This window comes from Haemaphysalis longicornis, unplaced genomic scaffold (genome assembly GCF_048455015.1).
Source record: "Haemaphysalis longicornis isolate Haplotype H1 unplaced genomic scaffold, Haemaphysalis longicornis Haplotype H1 scaffold_2, whole genome shotgun sequence".
Taxonomy (NCBI): Eukaryota; Metazoa; Arthropoda; class Arachnida; order Ixodida; family Ixodidae; genus Haemaphysalis; species Haemaphysalis longicornis.
This window is the reverse complement of record NW_027526295.1, coordinates 30965940-30981816: the sequence shown is the minus strand read 5'-3', so window position 1 is coordinate 30981816 and position 15877 is coordinate 30965940. Positions and strand designations below refer to the sequence as shown.

Below are 15877 nucleotides of genomic sequence, written 5' to 3'. Positions count from 1 at the left end.
TGTACTGAGTAAAGTCAATTGACTTTCAATTCAATCTCAATAACCATTTTTGTAAGGGTAGTTTGAAGCTTGAAAAGACCGGCGTAGGGTCGAAGAAGAGCCGGCAGACAGCGTTAACGCACAGTAACGTTTAATTCATCGCAGCAGAAAAAAATACGCTTGCCTAGTCAAAAACGAATCACATAATAACAGAATAGTCTTAAGCGTTAGGTGATGATTGAGTGTCCAAAGCACGTTAACAGTCGTTCATCTTTCCACGGCGTGCCAAATTAATAGAAAATATCTTTATTTAAAATAAAAGCAACGGGAGGGAGGAAAGAAGGTGGCTATCCCAATTCCGGGATTCCACTGGCCTTCATCGCCGCTATGGCTTTTCTCTACCAGCCATCGCTGGCAGGCAGGGTCATCGCTGGGCCGGATGGCCTCCCACTGCTCCCGTGACGTGTTTGGGAGTGGGTTCAGTGTTGGTATGTACTGGCATTCCCACACTGTGTGGTACGCGTCTGCCCTCTCCCGGCAGTGTGGGCAATAAGGGGAATATAACGTGGGGTACCAGCAGTGCATTCTAGCCAGTGTGGGTGATGTGTCTCTCTGTAATCTCCTGAGAGTGTGCTCGTCTTCTTTAGGGAGGCTTTGGTCCGGTGGGGGAAATGTTTTTCTATTGAGTCTCAGTATGCTCAAGTATTCGGTGAAGGTTACGCTCACCATGTTTAAGGACGGGGCTTGGTACAAGGGGGCCGGGATAAGAAGACCTCGGGCTGTGGCATCTGCGGCCTCATTCCCCTTGTGACCGGTGTGTCCTCGCGTCCATATGATGAGCACATTTTCCGGTGGGCGTTTACGAAGAATTTGGTGTGTTATTTTAAAGACATTGCCCTGAATAACGTTTCTCCAGGCCTCTTGCGAATCAGTTAACATTATTGCCCTTGGGTTCCAAGCGATAGCTAAGGCGATGGCTGCTTCTTCCCCCGGGGTGGAGATTTTTGTGTTTAGGGTAGCCGAATTTGAAACTCTTCAATCCGGTTTCGTAACTGCCGTACCATCTTGCCCTTTCGAGGTCCTGGCGGCATTCACATATAGAGTGTTCCGGTTGCTGTCCATAGTCGCCCAAGGTACTCGGCCCTGGCTCTCCTTCTCTCGGCGTTATGTATGGGATGCATATTCCTAGGTATTCGATTGATGATAATTTTCGCTCTCATGTCTGGAGCAAGATCTTCTAGCGGCTCTGGATTGCCGCAAGGTGCGGTGATACATAACTGCTCCAATAGCCACTTTCATTGGATGTTTGGTTTAGCCGCTTAATTTGGGCTATCTTCGGAGCTTCTCACAGTTCCTCCACTGTGTTATAAACCCCGAGCTCTAGAAGTCTGATGGTAGATGTCGAGTTTGAAACCCCAGGGCTGTCTTGTATGCTTTTCTAATTTGAATGTTTAGTTTTGCTACCTCGCCCTTGGTGAGTCGGAGGTACGCCGTCCCGTATATGATACCCGATACAATAAAAGCTTGTACTAGCCGTGTAGCCTCCCGTTCATCAAGTCCGTGGCGTTTATACCTAATTCTGCTCATCATCCTGAGGACTTGTTCTGTTGCTGCCCCGAGTTTTTTTAATGTAGCCCCATTTCCCATGCCTTGTGGAATGTGTTGTCCCAGTATTTTGATACAGTTGGGTCGAGGGACCAGCTCGCCATCGATTTGAACTTCGATGTTATCGCTTCGTCCTCTTCTGGGGTTCTTTATGATCAGTAGAGCAGACTTCTCCGAAGCGCATTGCAGACCCCTGCTTTTAGCATAGGCATCAACTACATCAGGCGGCCCTCTGCAAGCTCTCCTCCACTCCTGCGTCGCTTCCTTTCCGGCACCATACAGTGATATCATCTGCATATATGGCGTAATGAATCCCGGGAATGCTGTCCAGTGCTGTGGGGAGGTCTCTCATCGCCAACTTGAAGAGAAGGGGCGAGAGAACTGCCCCTTTAGGAGTTCCCCTGCAATCAAGAGTTATCGGCTCCGATTTGATGCTCCCCAGGGATATAGTAGCTTGTAAAGTTGTGAGAAAGCTTCTGATGTACCGGTAAGTCTTCTGCCCGCATCCAATGTCCGTTAGCTCCTTGAGTATACTGCTGTGCAGCACATTATCAAACGCTCCCATTCAGTCGAGAGCTAGGATGCACCTAGCCTGGGCCCTGGTTGGCTTCTCCAGGAGATCCTTGTACAACCATAGCAGTAAGTCTTGGGTGGACATGTGTGGTCGGAATCCGAATTGTGTTTTCCAATAGTGAGTTGTTCTCAATAAATTTAGTGAGCCTCGTGTTTATTACCCTTTCGAATACCTTCCCTAGACACGAGGTAAGCGATATTCTAGAAACGACACCGCGAACGCTACTTTCATTCTTCGCGACCAGCTTTGTTTAACCGGCAACATCAGCTTAATGCGACTCAGGAACGCTACCACTCTAATTTTACTGTTTATAACGTCCAAATCATAGACGGGAAAGTATTCTGGTGCAAGCTAAGCGTGATGCTTCGGATCACCCAGCGACTAATACCTGAAGGGTGTTCCCAAGCGCATTCGGTACACGTTGCGACAATAGGAAAAATTATCCGGTGAGGCTTAAACTTGCGAAACTACACGGGACATTGCCTCTACAAAATCCAGCAGGCATCTTCGCCTTTTTGTTCCATATGGGGCTCAGAAGAAGACATTCGTCATGTTATATGCCTGTACCCAAAGTACACCGTGAACAGACAGAAACTAATATCTTTGTGCAGGCAGCTTGGTGCAGTACTTGCACTGAGGGCTGTTTAGGGACCTTGGTCGGGTCTGCACGTGCAATCAAACCTCTTCTTGCAATCAAACCTCTTGAAGTTTCTTCGGGACACAGAACTGGACAGAGTTTTGTGATTGAAACTTTTTGGCGCATCAAATGACATCTTTAATTTTTCTAGTTTTTTTCTTTATTCCTTGTGTTTTTTTTTTTGCTTTCTTTCTCTTTTTCTTCTATCTACTAGCGTAGCAAGCCAGCGCAACGGCTTGGCTAACTTCGCTGGTCTTCATTAAAATTTCGCTCTCTCTCTCTCGAGAGAGAAAGGTCTGTTTGGCTTAATTTGGCTAAGACCATGCACACAGTGCTTTATGTGAGTTAGGCTTCATTGCAGCCGACGCGCCATCCATCCCAGTACTGAGTGACCAAGCGCCGGAGAAGCAGCCGTTAACCTCTCGGCTGGTCAACCGGTACAGCAGCGGCGAAGCTCCTTACGGACGCAGCTGCGACGCTTCTCCGCAGCGAATCATATGGCGTGACGTCACAACTCCCTCACTTGCGCTCTGGCGGCTTAAAGTCATTACGACGAGATGAATGAATTGCCAAACTTGGCGTAGTAGGGCTTTCGCTGTAGCAACGCAACAGGAGACAAAGGACAACAAACAAGCTATTACTTCCAGCTTCCTTTATTGTAAAAACGACACATTCCAATATACAAATGTGTTTTGGAGAGTGTTCAAATTATATACGTATATGAGGCGTTTTAGGGTCGAAGCACCTTAGGGCCGAGGTTTGTCCGTCCGGCGTTCGTGTTCACGGCACACCAACGCGTAAATCGAAACATCTGTGAACAACAGAAAGAACAAAAGAAAAGGTTCACAAAAGATGAGAGAGAGAGAGTGAGATAGATAGAGAAAGCGCGCTGCGGTGGAAATGCGTGTATAGCGCGTCCCAGACCACACATTCTCTTTCTGCCATGGATGAAAACGAACGTAAGGCGCGGCATGAGGCGGATCAACGTCTACGCAGACAACCAGCTACACCGGAGGCAAGAGCTCGGGAAGCGGCGGCAAAACGGCAAAAACGCCAAGCGGACCCGGAGTTGAGTGCTCGGGAAGAAGCGGCTCAACGGCAACGCCGACAACAAGCTACCCCCGAGTATATACTGTACACACGCGTTGTCCCTCATTTACATGGGCGAGTGGGCAATGTCACGGGTGATTTACGGCAAGAACGATCCCCTGTGCTCCGCCCTCTCGTCATGATTCACTTCGTGGAGATGCGTGAATTTGTACACGAAATATGTCCCTTTTTTTCAAAACGAGCCACATCCACATAAAGTGAATTTGGGAAACAGGCGAAAGTTTGTTACCGGAACTAAATGCAACGCTGTCAAAGGTATTATATGATATATTTTACATATCAGCTAGACCAAGTTTATGGCCACAATAAATAAAAAAATTGTTGTGAATTTGAGCAATATTGTGGTGATATGTTTAGATTTGGCTCACATTGAATTGAAAATGTCAAGTTGGTGTGGAATTCTTGTGACCACTTTATTTTAATTGATTTTCCAGTGTGGTGCGATTGAGTTTTGGTGGAAAAGGCATTAAAAATATGCGACAGGGCTTCAACAACAGTAGGACTATGCATGGAGAGCAGTTGAGGCGTTGTGGCACCATTAGCAACCCTTTTCAGATTTTTTCCTAGGATAATTTTCTTGGGCACGCCTGGAGGCCCTTACTAAGTAGGCAAACTCTTAATTGCTTTGCCTTTTGTTTTCAAAACGCTTCACAAGAAGTCTGCTCACATCTTTTTCTTTACCTTAATGAAGTGGTTCGTACTCTAACAGAGATTTGCCAGACCTTGTGAGCGGTGGCTACTTAGTTAAGTACTAAAATGGTAATTATGCGAGTAAAAATAGATATAACCAGAGTTATTTCATAGCGACGGGTGCGACGGAATGAAATCATTGTTTTGATATCTCTCAGTTTGATTTCCCCCCTTCTTGTTGTGTTCACTTCGTCCTTGACATCTTTGGACAGATCTTCCGCCGATCTCCTAATTGCCGTCTGAATTTGTAAGAAGCCAGCTCCGAAAAGCAAAAAAAAAGGACTTCAGAAAACACCCCCGAAACAGTCTAAGCAGTCAAGCCAAAAGCAAACTACCATTGGGCAAATGGATTTAGCTCATTTTGATCCGTGAAACAGCAGTACCTGTCTCATTTTCGATTTTCGATCTTTGTACACGTTTTCAGGACGTTAACTGAACAATTTTCTTTTCACCCCTTTTTCTAAAAAAGTTGCCACGTTTTTTTGTCACTGCAGTTTTACCGGCATTAGTTTCGGATTCTGGACGTGGCTGATTCCGAAAAAAAAACGCCTCATATATAGGTGTGTAATTTTTCCTTTTAGGACAGTTGGAAGTCTGCGTTATTTTTGTTGTGTTTTTCCCTTTTCATGTTCAGTTTTTTTTTTTTCACTATTGAAATAATGGATTGGCAACAAGCTGGCACCCTGACACTCTCAGGAAATACATATGTTTGGAACTTTTTTTATTTCAGAGCATATATAGGTTGCTCATGGAGCGAAACAATGTCGCTGGCTTCAGGCGCAATCCAGTTGACGGCAATGCGGGATGTGGCTTCAAGCACGCGCCGCCCCTCTGAAATAGAAATGGAACACGGAGAAAATTTCTCGAGGCAGTCAAGTCATCTTACGTACTTTGAAGAGGCAATCCTGGCGATACTTAGTAAGAGCTTCCGCACTGCCACATCACATTTTCGTCGTTTTCTTTTGTCTTGTTGTTTTGCGTTTTCGCGCCAGTTACTTCAACCGGCTTCGTTTCTGCTACACCGTGGTGGTGGTGCTGGTGCCAGAAGATATGGCTCATACTAACTCAGGCTGATTAGCCAGGAAGGGGCGCTCACCGAGGGAAACTGTATGCTCGGGAACAAATACACTTATGCTACAACGTGTTTGCATCCTTTCCTTAACTGTTGCTTCTTCGGCTTACGGTGCTTATCACGTCATAAAATAGACAGACAAACGCCACGTGCTCCTGAGAATCAGGGGTTTCGCGCGGAAGGTGCGCCCCTGTTCTACTCACTTGCCTTCACGTTCAAGCGCCCCACGGCGTGCACTGATCTAAAACTTTCACGCTTTGAATCAACACTTTTCCTTATTTTGGATAGCGGGCACACAATCAGCTCCGATTCCTGGCCAATCCGCAATGTGGGTATTTGCCACGAGGAAATGAAAAACAACAGAACTTTTGTTCTAACAGTCGCAATGGGCAGAAAGAAAAAAAATACAGCGCCAGTTCCTTCCTGGAGAGAGCGTACAGATAGAAGAGGGAACACCGCACAGTAGGAAACTTGACAGTGCCAGCAAACTCTTTCTGAAAGCCCCAAGGTGGTTTTTTTCGCCCGCCGCAGTGGCTCAGTGGCTAAGGCGTTGCGCTGCTGAGCACGAGGTCGCGGGTTCGATTCCCGGCCGCCGCGGCCGCTTTTCTGATGGAGGCGAGAAGCAAAAACGCCCGTGTGTGCGAGATTTCGGCGCACGTTAAAGATCCCCAGGTGGTCAAAATTAATCCGGAGCCCTCCACTACGGCGCGCCTCATCGCCTGCGTTGCGTCGGCGCGTTAAACCCTACAATCAATCAACCCAAGGTGGTTTGCGTTTGTCCGGGTAGGTAGAGATGAAAAAAAGGCAAATGAGCCATCCGTTTCTGCTGGATCGAAATCCTTGAAAACGGATGATGGAGGGGAAAAGCAAAAACGCCCGTGTGTTCTATATCTCAACGCACTTCAAAGATCCCCAGGTTGTCAAAATTAATCCGGAGCCCCCCAATACGGCACACCTCATCACCTGCGTTGCGTCGGCGCGTTAAACCTCATCAAAAATTCCTTAACAACGGGTGACCAGCCATTTAAAAAGGAAGAAAAGCGAAAAAAGCTGAAGTACAAACAAAGGTACCAATCCGACACAACTACACCTTAATGGAAGGAAAAAGTAATCGCGGTGCATGAGCTCCCACTTGAACCGCCATATGAAGTAACCACCACTCTATGAAATGCCTGAACCTCATTTCGACAGCAACCAAGGGCCTGCAAAACATGAACAAGTTTGAAAACGGCAAACACATTCCACAGCTCAGCCCGCGCAAATATATACACTCTCGCCCCATCCACGCCTTCATAGGCGTGTGTTTTCATCGCAAGTTTATTTCCAGTGCCCATTTACGGACCATTCCTAAGGTTTCTAGACAATACTGGGTTGCAGCGGGTCAAGAAAATCCGCATCCGGGCGGCTGCTAATAATTTAGTTTTTAAGTTGCACACATCTACGTTGCCTATTAATCATGGCTCATTAGTAAAGGGGCATTTGTTCCCTCTCCTGTTAACTGTCGCTTGCGTAAGCAATCCGAGACAATTGATCACTGCTTTGTTTTCTGTCGGGATGTTGTTTTTATGTTCAGCAGCGGAGTCGTAAAAAATGAAGGACGCTCACACCAATGCGTAAGACCTGGAGGTAGCGAAGCTGTACGCAACCTTCACGAGCATCACGACGGTTTAAGTGCACAATTGCAGCCGATTTGCTTCTTCTTCGCGGCCGCAACGACCTATACTCCATCATTGCTGCTATAAGTGTAAGCTTCTTTCATTTTAAGTGCGAATGCACTTTATAAGCGACCCCGAACCTTCCGCCGTCCGCATAGCAACAGCTGCGGGTGCGCGCGCTTTTCGTCTTCCTTAGCAACGGGGGGAGATGGGCGCGCGCTGCCTGGCCGCTGACATGGCACATACCCACGTGGGAGATTGGCCAGGAATAAGTGCGAATGCAGTTCTTAAGCGAGCCTGAATCGTCGCGCTCGCATAGCGCCTCCTCTCCCCCTTCGCCTACTCTCCTAAAGCCCCTTTACTACTCTCCATCTCACTGCGGTGTGGCTGGCAACGACGAAGCCGACAGAGCTGCTGCATCAGCGCATTCCAGCCCAATTATTACGCCAGTGCCTTGGCTACAACCGGCATGGCAAGTCGCGCAACAACAGTGCTCCTAACGTTCCTCCGGAGCACTGCACTTATCAGTGAGCTATGAACTCTCAGACAAATGACTATATCGCCTGATTGTGTGTGTGCTTTTTGTGTGAGTTTGTGTGTTTGAGTATTCATGTGTAAGTGAGAGTTTTCATTATTCTTCATCACACCTTCACCCCCATTTGGTGTAGCAAGTCGGGCGCCCCGCCTGGCTGACCTCACTTGTTCATTAAAGATGTTTCTCTCTCTCTCTCTCCAGCTCGCAACACCCTCTCTCGGCGCGCCAGCCAGGCCACTACACTATATAAAAAAAAAAAACAGCATCCGGCGCCAGGTTTCGATCTGCGGACTTTGCGGCCGCAGCGCGACGCTCCACCGACTAAGCCACGGACGCGACGTTGAAATTAGTGTTAGTAACGCGCCTTATATCTTTAACGCATTCAAACTACGTCGTCAGCGGCGTGCGTTGGCGACTCAGCGGCGTTATAGCGGCTTGATAACTGCGTGGTGTACACGTGATACTACAAACCCGCTAGTTCTGCATTCTCTCACGTGACTGCGCCTCCTCTCCCTTCACTCCGGTCGGCGCTTCGCAGCTGCGGTGCGCTGCGGTGCGGTGCGCTCCTCCTCTCGAACATACACGCTAATTCACCAAGATTTCCGCAGAGGGACAAACGAGGCGTGTTAAGCCGAACGTGATCACGAGGGGGTGTTAATGTAACTAACGGGCAAAATGCCACCAAACTTCAACAAACTCCCCCTCATAGCATCACCCCGTGCTTCGCACTTCCTCATACTCCCCTTCGGGGAAATGCGGGGGAATTTTTTTGGAAGTCATAATCATTGGACACTACCTTGGAGGGGCGTACGCAATGACGTGTCTTTGTCGTTCCGAGCAAGTTTTAACGCGATTGCGGGGAACGCTGAAGTGTTTCTCGTCCCGAGTTAACGTTGCCACGATTGCGGCGAACGCTGCAGCTTTTTTTTTTTTTTTTTTGGAAGGGGGGGGGGGGGGGGGCGGGGGCAGTCTTGTTTAATCTCCCTAAATGGGTATGCTTGGCTTGACAAACATTCTCCGTGGACGCTCGGCGGTGGCCGCGAGGCACGTACACACGAGCGCTCAGCATCATCTGTGTTTTTTAACTACCTTGCGGTCGCCGCGAGGCACGCGTTCACGTGCGCTCGGCATTTTCTTACTTGAGACTCCAAAAATAACGATTTCATAAACAGATTCAAAAATGTCTTAGAAATCACCCCCTACAATATTCGATTCTTGCCCGCGACGAAAAACTCTTCCGTGCCCTACGACCTTTTTGCGCTCATCGGACTCTCTCATCTGTAGAAGTGTCGCATGATTGACCGGAATGCGGAGAAACCCCGGGGAACTACGTCAATTTTTCGCAAAGAATTAGCAATTGTGTATTAGTGTCTATGCCCGGAAAGTGCAGCTACCAGACTGGTTGCACTTTCTGGAGGCGTGCGTTCGTCAGCCGGAATTTTAAAATAAATGCCAATGGACGTACTGTAATTGCAGTTACAGAGTGATTTCAAATCTTTCAGGGCTCGTCTTCTATGCAGTAAACAGAAATGAGTGTTTCGCAGTGGTAGCGCAGCGGGCTGCTGTTTTGCACATCAGGGTTCAAATCCTACCTCATCGCACATGTGTTTTAGTGAACCACTTTGGCGCCACTGCTCGGGTTTGGCAATGGCGACGGAGTAGGCCACCGCGACTGCATCGTAACCGAGGGAGCAAAGGCAGGAAAAAAACGGCGGAGAAAAATGTGGCGAAAGTGTGAGGGGGAGGCAATGCTGAGCCTAGTTTCACTAAATAAAGGCCCGCACGAGATGCTGGTCGGAGCATCTGGCGAAATTGTCAGTGGGGCCATATGCTATGGGGCCATATTTCTCACCGCCTCCCCCTCACACTTTCGGCAGACGCTACTACTTCGTTCGCCGCTCATCCGAACCACGTGGCGGGAGGGTCAAACACGATTTGCAACAACATGGCGGTGGAGCCGCCGTGCAAGGTAACAGCTGAGTAGAGCGCGGGCGTGAGTTCGCTAATCACGCCACCCCTTCCTGAGATGCAGCAGATATGCGTCGTGACCAAGAGGACTGTAGTTAGCACTGCGCACAACTTTCGCATTAGGGAGTATTGGAATCGCCAGTGCATTTTTTGCTTACTCCATGTAGCGGCGGCCTTTTTCTTGAACGGGTAGCAACTACAACAACGACGATTTTTCTCAGAATACCACACATAAGGGTTTAGCTAAAAGCGCGTGCAACTGCACCATTCATCGCTACTGAGGGTCCAGCCGAACTAGTGGTGGCGTAGCAGAAGGGAACGTCACACACTGTGCAGAGCTTTGTACTGCGGCCGCCTCTGTTCCTCTGTACATCGACAGCGACTGGTTACGTCTGTGACTCCTTCCACATCGTCTGCAGCACCGACGGCGGCTCCTGCTACTAAATGTATGTGGTCATATCGAAAATGAATTCGCTTCTGTACGACTCCTGCCGAAGACGCCGACACCAATAACCTGCTATGGGCGTGCCCTTCCCTGAGTGCAGCGAGATCCCGACACCTTCGCGGCACAGGCCTACATCCTGGGAGACCCCCGATCTCTAGCGATGCCTGTTTGGGCCCCACCTCCGCTGTCTTCAGGGCTTCCTCCGGGAAACGGGTGCCAACCTTCAAGACTTTATGCCGAAGGGAATACTATCGCGACTAAAAAAATGGACAAACACAGCCTCTTGCTTTTTGCATTCTCCCTCTTCAGAGTTAGGTGTCCTCCGCGAATTTTTAACGCGAAGGCAAGAAAGCTCCCGCTGAGCGGAAAAGCCGCCGTCAGCGTCTGCCGCAGCGAGGCAGCTCCCGAAACGCCCGATGGCGCACACTAAAGAAATTTTGCGCTAAAAGAAATTGAATAAATTTTGGTCTCGATCGAAATAGAATCCAGGCGTGGGCAATGCGATTCAAGAGCGCATACCTCACAGGAGGCCAGCCCCGCAACTGCAGCTTACTTACAGCTGACATAATGCATGCGTTGTGTACTTTGGACGTGGCTCTGGACTTGCACTTTGACTGTCTCTTCAAAAATACAGTAGCCTACCGATTTTTCAAACGTGGAGGGGAACGAAAAATAGCCACAATAAAAAAGCAGCCCGAAAAATCTCCGAGTCGAAAAACTAACTTTAATTTCATTGAAATAAGACCGAATAAGTCGCGAATGGTTCCTTGCCTTAAGTTCCTCAGCGTCACCAGTCAGCATAACGTGGTGCCTAAAAACAACTGGCCATGTATGACCCATTTCGGACTTTCGATCTTGCTTCCACCGGAGACGCAATGCAAAATTATGGCCTCCAAGATCAAATTTTGTTACCACGGCGAAAGTCAAGCCGATCCAAATCCCCTCCGAAGCTAACCAGATGGCTTAGAAGTCAAAAAGGCGTCGTGCTGGAGTCGCACCATGGGTCTATCGCGAAAACGTTTGTCCAGAAAATCGAAATTTTGGCTTTATTTATTACGAAATACCCGTTGTTCATATACCTTACTCCTATGGGACAACTGGTGGTTCCTCGGGAAAGTTGTGAATATCTAGCAAGGTCGAATTATTGGAATTAGAAAAAACACTCTCCTACTTTATTTGAAGATGTGTTGCATAATACGCTAACAAAATTCAGCACACACAAGGTCATTTCGCCGTATCAGTACGGCTTAAGAAAACAAATCAACAGAGCAAGCTCTACTTAACATTAAGGACAGTATGATACAGAACATGGAGGGGGAAAATTTGCGCTCGGGATATTTCTGTACCTACAAAAAGCATTTGACTCTACAATCATGAAATATTGCTAAGAAAGACAGAAAAAATTCAACTACATGGAGGTGCATCTGACCTAAGAAGGAGCTGTTTAAATAATAGGTAGCAACTTGTTTAATTTAATGGCGTTTCATCGGCGTTATTATAAATAGAACAAGTCGTTCCGCAGGGATCCAACCTGGGAAAGTTGTTATTTTTAATATGTGACAACGATGTTCTGAGCATACCAAGAACACCCCAAATTAATAGCCTGGTATGCAAATGCCCCAAATATAATTTTCTCCAGTAGCAGTGTAGGCGATCTCCAGAATGAAGTAAATAGATATTTGCAATGTTTCCCACCTGGTTGCACGACAATAACTTACAGCTAGTCATCATCGAAGATCACCTATTATTTTAGACCAATAAATAAGAAGATGCATCAAAGCATCAATGCGATCAGCCAAGTCCAAGAAGAGTAGTTCTTAGGGGTACGGTTTTATGAAAAATTATATTGGCACCCGCGTATAGAACACCTAGGCAATAAAATTTCAAAAGGCATACTGGCGTTCGGCACAGACTAAGTGGTTTAATACCGCTTTGACACAAAAAACAGCTATATAAAACTCTTATCTATTATAGATTTTGCTACGGAATATTAGTGTGCACTAGCAACGGCCTATAAAACTTATTATAAATGGCTGATCGTCTTTGAAAAAAGGCTTCTTTCTATATTTGCTCATTTTCATGAACATTACGCCGACTTAATAACGGGTCCACTATTTCTCATGTACAGTATGTTCAAAGCCGACCAAATAAATACGTGAAGCTTGTACAAGTTATGCACAAAGAAAATCTTCATGGCAATAATAACGACACTACCGTACCGGTATATACTCTTTCAGATATCTCCCCAAAAAACATACACCGAAATAGCAAACACACTACGGCAAGCCGTCGTTTTTTTGTTTCAACCTATCTATACGCTGAACAAATTTAGAGACCAGATTCATTTCAACACCCCAGAAGAAAATTTAAAAAACAGCTGAAAAAAACTCGTCAAAATTTGTGCTTCAGTGCCTAGAACTATGGGTGTTGTTTAGACTTGTTGTTAAAGCGCTAGTTTTGTACGATGTTGAAAGCATCATAATATCTTTACTCTTCATTTACTTTATTCTGATGACGATTATGTGGTTTAACGCACCGACACCACACAGGCGATGAAGCGCGCCTTAGTGCAGGGCTCCAGAATAATTTCGACCCCCTGGGGATCGTTAACGTGCGCCGACATCTCGAACACCCGGAAGTTTTCGGTTTTTGCCTTCATTAGAAAAGCGGCCGCCGCGGGCGGGAATCGAACCCGTGTCCTTGGGCTCTGCAGCACAATGCCTTAGCTACTGACCAACCACGGCGGCTTGTACTTTATTCTACTTTATTGTGATGCACTTTAATGTTCTTTATTGTACATTAGTGAGACGACATGTAGTGAGACGAACCGACAACCGGGGGACAAATAGGGTAGCAGAATGGATACCAAGAGATGGGTCTACGAGTAGGCGAAGGCCAATAACACGATGGAGGGATGAAATAAAAAAAAACTCCGAGGTAAACTGTGGACTAGGAGCGGTTGGAGGTGAAGGGGAGAGGCCTTGGTCTTTCAGCGGATTTGAGCGGGCTGATGATTATGGTGGTGGTGACGATGATGATGGTCATTGTAATGGTGATGTACATCACTCTTATTGTGCTGCCCCTGTTGCTTTACAAGCGCGGCCACTTCTGGGAGTAACACGGAGCGCGTGGCCGCGTTGTACACAGCGCTACGACGGGCACCGCGGGAACCTTGCGGCACATGCCCAATCAGTGCCCGAGGCGGAGATAGGTGGGCGTCGCCTCCTACGGCTCTGTAACAAAATGCATTCCAACTGAGTTATCAAAGCACGCATTGCTGCACAGAGAAAACATTAAATACGCCTTCCACTTCTGGAGGGTCATTTTCCTTACAGAGGTTCGTTTTCCCCATTTTCTATTGTTGGAAAAAAAAAAGATCACGCGATGAACAACGTCGATTTAGCAAATCCATGCTTCAGATTAGTTTGAAAATAAACTACAAAGCATTTAAAACTTTTTTGGCGCATCTTGCATGCGTGCCTCGATAACTCAGTTCGAATACCTTAACCGAGCAATATGGCTCGAGTGCTTGTGTGCAAGAGCAACGCGTAAGTGGGAGAAACAGTAGCAGACGACGCCTACCTATCTACGCTTCTGGCATTGATTCCGCATGTGCCGCAAGGTCCCCACAACGCCGTCATATGTGCTCTGCGGAGCGCGGCCACGCCCCGCGTTACCTGTAACCGTCGCCGCGAATGTATATGTTCCTTATATTTTTTAAACGGATGCTTTTGTGTTCTTACTGATGACGTCTATAACGCGAAAGCCGGTGAAGTGAAAGAAAAAAAAACGCTTGAGTGGATAGAATCAAACCTGGGTCCGTCACGTTGTGAAGCCGGCGTCTATCGGATTGCTCAATTTTGACATGGTCGAAGCGGTTTGTATTTGGAGAGGAGTCCACGGAGGAGCAAAATTAGACAGAAAAACCTTGCACTCCACCGTGTTAAGACAACGATTATCCCTCATGCGAAAGCTGCGCATTCAACCATCGTCGTCGTTAGACGGAAGGGTGCGTAATCTTATTACTCAAACACTTGTGCTTTGAGCTTGTATTTTGTTTTATACTGCGTTTTTTTTCTTTTTCTATGTAACTTAAGGAGTGCGTGAGGTCACTGTTACGCGTTTGTATTTCCTGATGCTTCTGTTGTATTTTTTTCTGTCTCTACAAATGCTTGTAGTGCCATTTCCCTTATTCATTGCCCTAATGCAGCGATAAAACTGTAACAAAGGAGCCTAGTGCCTCTGTCAGGCTTTTGTATACCTTTTAGTCCAAATGTCGCCCACTAGAAGATGAAACTCGGCGCAAAACCCGTTTGACGTTGTTTGGCACGTGTGTGGGCAAGAGGACCAAGCCTTTCGAGAAGAGCGTCTCAAGGAGCAAGAGGACGAACTCTCGGCATCGCAGCGCATTCTGCGTCCTCAGCAGCAATCAGCGGCGTTCACGTGTACATTGAAGCTTTTCCATCCACAACTCGCACGAAGTCCTTGCGTATCCTCAAGTCCTCTCGGTTGCCGCTATTGACTGAACGCTCAAAGTTTTAGCAATAAGTATGCTCGATGAACCAGTCCTGTGTCACCGTCGACGACATTTTGCGTCACGTGTCAGTGCTGCATTGCACACAGTCTTCCTAGTCAGCTAAAGCTGTAGCCGCAAACCAGTTTTCGCTTAGCGTGACACTGCATAACAATTCCGACTGTCATCGATGAATTGAAAGCTGTCTTATTTGCTACAGATGGACCGGTGCAACAGAAAAAACCATTAGCCTCAGCGATGCATTACCTGTAGGGTAAATTGCATGCTTCACGCAATGACAATCTCAGCTCGACGCATCAGGCACGGCGGTAACGGCGAAAGCTTCGAAAGACCGCGTCGCTGTACAGGACTGATGGCAGTGTTGGCGGAAAATGTGTGCCCGAAAAGCGAGGAGCACCGGATATGTAGCTGACGGAAGACAGGAATCCGAGAGTTCTCGCAGTGGGCGCGGGCGGCTGCGGGCTCGGGGTTTCCTGCGGCTTTGAATTGAACCTCGCGAGCGGCACGAGTTGCGGCTGACATCCGTAAATTGCGTGCCCGCCGCAGAACCGGAATCGCTTGACAGCCGCCTGTAGCGGAGAAACCGTCTGGTACGACGGCGAGGCGACACGACGAAGGAAAAGGAACGGCGCACGATTCTTTGGAATTCGCGAATGCCTTTCTTTTAGGTATGGTGCCGTTCACAAGTGACTGGCAGTACATAACTGCGTACAGACATCGCAAGGAGACAATGGGAGGCACGGCGAACAACTCAAGTACCACTTAACAATGTGAGCAGCAGCGCGAAGAATACGCTCCGTAAATCTAAGTCGAGTGAATGGTACATAGAAGAAACTGAAAAAAGCTCAGGAAAGAAAGCATACCGCACCAGGCCCGAAACATGTCATGCAAAATAAAATCAGAAGGAGAAAGTCGAACAAACCTCAAGCAGAAGAATCACGACTATAAAACAAAAATAAATCTGAACTCTAAATAATGATTTCGACTGTTCGAGGTAAATTTTAAGTTAATATCAAAAATATACGCCCTGGCTGTCACAAGAAATAAAAAAGGCATCTAGTTGTTAGAAAAAT

The 15877-nt window shown here is 47.4% G+C and overlaps 1 protein-coding gene across 1 annotated transcript in view; it reads left to right on the top strand.

The window, feature by feature from the left end:
* The window catches only part of LOC144168813 (uncharacterized), a 279672-nt gene that overhangs the window by 77988 nt on the left and 185807 nt on the right, over positions 1–15877 (top strand). The gene's annotated exons all lie outside the window — the stretch shown is intronic.